This window comes from Schistocerca serialis, unplaced genomic scaffold (assembly GCF_023864345.2).
Source record: "Schistocerca serialis cubense isolate TAMUIC-IGC-003099 unplaced genomic scaffold, iqSchSeri2.2 HiC_scaffold_160, whole genome shotgun sequence".
Classification (NCBI taxonomy): domain Eukaryota; kingdom Metazoa; phylum Arthropoda; class Insecta; order Orthoptera; family Acrididae; genus Schistocerca; species Schistocerca serialis.
In genome coordinates this window covers 38081-42500 of record NW_026047720.1, presented here as the reverse complement: position 1 = coordinate 42500, position 4420 = coordinate 38081, and the positions used below count along the sequence as shown (strand labels likewise).

General features: G+C 58.5%; 3 non-coding genes across 3 annotated transcripts in view; all 3 read right to left on the bottom strand.

Moving 5' to 3' along the window:
- LOC126443577 (large subunit ribosomal RNA) overlaps positions 1-1203 on the bottom strand; it is a 4222-nt gene extending 3019 nt beyond the window's left edge. Inside the window, exon 1 of the ribosomal RNA XR_007582018.1 lies at positions 1-1203. This exon is cut by the window's left edge and continues 3019 nt beyond it. This is a non-coding gene — a ribosomal RNA (large subunit ribosomal RNA).
- A 188-nt stretch (positions 1204-1391) lies between these two features.
- Positions 1392-1546, bottom strand: LOC126443580 (5.8S ribosomal RNA). Its single transcript, XR_007582020.1, has one exon. It is a non-coding gene; the product is annotated as a 5.8S ribosomal RNA (ribosomal RNA).
- A 353-nt stretch (positions 1547-1899) lies between these two features.
- Positions 1900-3808, bottom strand: LOC126443582 (small subunit ribosomal RNA). Its single transcript, XR_007582022.1, has one exon. It is a non-coding gene; the product is annotated as a small subunit ribosomal RNA (ribosomal RNA).
- Positions 3809-4420: the final 612 nt, after the last annotated feature.

Below are 4420 nucleotides of genomic sequence, written 5' to 3'. Positions count from 1 at the left end.
AATCGCTACGGACCTCCATCAGGGTTTCCCCTGACTTCGTCCTGGCCAGGCATAGTTCACCATCTTTCGGGTCCCAACGTGTACGCTCTAGGTGCGCCTCACCTCGCAATGAGGACGAGACGCCCCGGGAGTGCGGAGGCCGCCGCCCCGTGAAGGGCGGGGAAGCCCCATCCTCCCTCGGCCCGCGCAAGGCGAGACCTTCACTTTCATTACGCCTTTAGGTTTCGTACAGCCCAATGACTCGCGCACATGTTAGACTCCTTGGTCCGTGTTTCAAGACGGGTCGTGAAATTGTCCAAAGCTGAAGCGCCGCTGACGGGAGCGATTATTCCGCCCGAGAGCATCCCGAGCCAACAGCGGCGCGGGTCCGGGGCCGGGCCAGGTAGGTCCGTCATCCGGGAAGAACCGCGCGCGCTTGCCGGGAGCCCGAGCGCCCAAAGGGGCGAATCGACTCCTCCAGATATACCGCCGGGCAGCCAGCCAGGACACCGGGGCTCTGCCCAACAGACGCGAACCGAGGCCCGCGGAAGGACAGGCTGCGCACCCGGGCCGTAGGCCGGCACCCAGCGGGTCGCGACGTCCTACTAGGGGAGAAGTGCGGCCCACCGCACACCGGAACGGCCCCGCCCCGCGGCGAGTGGAAAGGCAACCGGACACGACCCCGCCGCGAATTGCTCCGCGCGGGCGGCCGGCCCCATCTGCCGAGGGCGGAGGCCAGTGGCCGGATGGGCGTGAATCTCACCCGTTCGACCTTTCGGACTTCTCACGTTTACCCCAGAACGGTTTCACGTACTTTTGAACTCTCTCTTCAAAGTTCTTTTCAACTTTCCCTCACGGTACTTGTTCGCTATCGGTCTCGTGGTCATATTTAGTCTCAGATGGAGTTTACCACCCACTTGGAGCTGCACTCTCAAGCAACCCGACTCGAAGGAGAGGTCCCGCCGACGCTCGCACCGGCCGCTACGGGCCTGGCACCCTCTACGGGCCGTGGCCTCATTCAAGTTGGACTTGGGCTCGGCGCGAGGCGTCGGGGTAGTGGACCCTCCCAAACACCACATGCCACGACAGGCGGCAGCCTGCGGGGTTCGGTGCTGGACTCTTCCCTGTTCGCTCGCCGCTACTGGGGGAATCCTTGTTAGTTTCTTTTCCTCCGCTTAGTAATATGCTTAAATTCAGCGGGTAGTCTCGCCTGCTCTGAGGTCGTTGTACGAGGTGTCGCACGCCACACCGCCAGCCGGCTGTGCACGCTACCGAGTAAGTACCGGTATGCGAACCGCCAGGCGACGGGCGCGCATCGCACGTTTAAGGAGACGCGGCCGGCCCCACAGGCGGCCACGACACTCCCAGGTCTGCGAAGCGGGGCAAACGCCGCGCGCTTCAGTATACGTAGCCGACCCTCAGCCAGACGTGGCCCGGGAACGGAATCCATGGACCGCAATGTGCGTTCGAAACGTCGATGTTCATGTGTCCTGCAGTTCACATGTCGACGCGCAATTTGCTGCGTTCTTCATCGACCCACGAGCCGAGTGATCCACCGTCCTGGGTGATCTTTTCATAGTTTCCACCATCTCTTTCGAGACAGTTGCATAGGCGGGACTGAGGCGTGTGGCGGCCCTGTTCCAGCGTTCAGTGTCCAACGGCCTCACGGCCGATGGGCGTCGTACGGCTCCACACCGGAGCGGACAGGCAGTCGGGCGAAAGTCATTCAAAACCGGCGCCAGGCGCCAGGTGCCGCAGGCCAGCCGCTCCAGCGCTTCAGCGCTCGTACCACACAACATTGCCGTTAGTTTTGAGACGAACGCGTGGTTCCGCACGCGGCGCACGGCTACTGCGAGCCGTACAGGTAGCTGCGTGTTGCGCGACACGACACGCACATCGAAAGACATGCAGTCTAGTCGGTAATGATCCTTCCGCAGGTTCACCTACGGAAACCTTGTTACGACTTTTACTTCCTCTAAATGATCAAGTTTGGTCATCTTTCCGGTAGCATCGGCAACGACAGAGTCAATGCCGCGTACCAGTCCGAAGACCTCACTAAATCATTCAATCGGTAGTAGCGACGGGCGGTGTGTACAAAGGGCAGGGACGTAATCAACGCGAGCTTATGACTCGCGCTTACTGGGAATTCCTCGTTCATGGGGAACAATTGCAAGCCCCAATCCCTAGCACGAAGGAGGTTCAGCGGGTTACCCCGACCTTTCGGCCTAGGAAGACACGCTGATTCCTTCAGTGTAGCGCGCGTGCGGCCCAGAACATCTAAGGGCATCACAGACCTGTTATTGCTCAATCTCGTGCGGCTAGAAGCCGCCTGTCCCTCTAAGAAGAAAAGTAATCGCTGACAGCACGAAGGATGTCACGCGACTAGTTAGCAGGCTAGAGTCTCGTTCGTTATCGGAATTAACCAGACAAATCGCTCCACCAACTAAGAACGGCCATGCACCACCACCCACCGAATCAAGAAAGAGCTATCAATCTGTCAATCCTTCCGGTGTCCGGGCCTGGTGAGGTTTCCCGTGTTGAGTCAAATTAAGCCGCAGGCTCCACTCCTGGTGGTGCCCTTCCGTCAATTCCTTTAAGTTTCAGCTTTGCAACCATACTTCCCCCGGAACCCAAAAGCTTTGGTTTCCCGGAGGCTGCCCGCCGAGTCATCGGAGGAACTGCGGCGGATCGCTGGCTGGCATCGTTTATGGTTAGAACTAGGGCGGTATCTGATCGCCTTCGAACCTCTAACTTTCGTTCTTGATTAATGAAAACATACTTGGCAAATGCTTTCGCTTCTGTTCGTCTTGCGACGATCCAAGAATTTCACCTCTAACGTCGCAATACGAATGCCCCCGCCTGTCCCTATTAATCATTACCTCGGGTTCCGAAAACCAACAAAATAGAACCGAGGTCCTATTCCATTATTCCATGCACACAGTATTCAGGCGGGCTTGCCTGCTTTAAGCACTCTAATTTGTTCAAAGTAAACGTGCCGGCCCACCGAGACACTCAATAAAGAGCACCCTGGTAGGATTTCAACGGGGTCCGCCTCGGGACGCACGAGCACGCACGAGGCGGTCGCACGCCTTCGGCTCGCCCCACCGGCAGGACGTCCCACGATACATGCCAGTTAAACACCGACGGGCGGTGAACCAACAGCGTGGGACACAAATCCAACTACGAGCTTTTTAACCGCAACAACTTTAATATACGCTATTGGAGCTGGAATTACCGCGGCTGCTGGCACCAGACTTGCCCTCCAATAGATACTCGTTAAAGGATTTAAAGTGTACTCATTCCGATTACGGGGCCTCGGATGAGTCCCGTATCGTTATTTTTCGTCACTACCTCCCCGTGCCGGGAGTGGGTAATTTGCGCGCCTGCTGCCTTCCTTGGATGTGGTAGCCGTTTCTCAGGCTCCCTCTCCGGAATCGAACCCTGATTCCCCGTTACCCGTTACAACCATGGTAGGCGCAGAACCTACCATCGACAGTTGATAAGGCAGACATTTGAAAGATGCGTCGCCGGTACGAGGACCGTGCGATCAGCCCAAAGTTATTCAGAGTCACCAAGGCAAACGGACCGGACGAGCCGACCGATTGGTTTTGATCTAATAAAAGCGTCCCTTCCATCTCTGGTCGGGACTCTGTTTGCATGTATTAGCTCTAGAATTACCACAGTTATCCAAGTAACGTGGGTACGATCTAAGGAACCATAACTGATTTAATGAGCCATTCGCGGTTTCACCTTAATGCGGCTTGTACTGAGACATGCATGGCTTAATCTTTGAGACAAGCATATGACTACTGGCAGGATCAACCAGGGAGCTGCGTCAACTAGAGCTGAGCAGCCGGCCGCCCGGGAGTGTGTCCCGGGGGCCCGCGCGAACACGCAAGCGTCCGCTCAATTATTCTGCAAACAGGAGGAGGCTGAGCTCCCCTGCACAACACACCTCGAAACCCTCTCAGGTCCCGGCGGCGCGCAGCGCCGTCCTAAGTACTTGGTCGGGTTCGAGAGAGGCGCAATCGCCCGGAGTTAGGCGAGTAGACGCTTTAGGTGCGACCACCCGTGCTCCCAACTGAGCTTGCCGCTGCCGACAGAGGCCCGGGAGCGTGCTGTCGTGGCATTGCCGGCGGGAGACAACACGCGCCACCTACGGTGACCGGCAGCTCCTACGCCAGCGCCACAGAAGGACAAAAGCCCCACTTGGGTGCCGAAGCGAACTCTCCCAGCACAGCGCACGCGCCAACACGTCCGCACAGCTGCGATACAAACCACCTGCGAGAACCGCTGGGGCGACCGAGCAGCAGACGGCGTCGCGGCGCCGAGCGCCGGGCGGCGGCGCATCCTCAGCGCACACAGTCCTCAATCGGACCAGCACACTGCAGATGGCCACCGCGCTTCGCACCGGGCCCGCGAGGACCTACTTTGGCCGCAA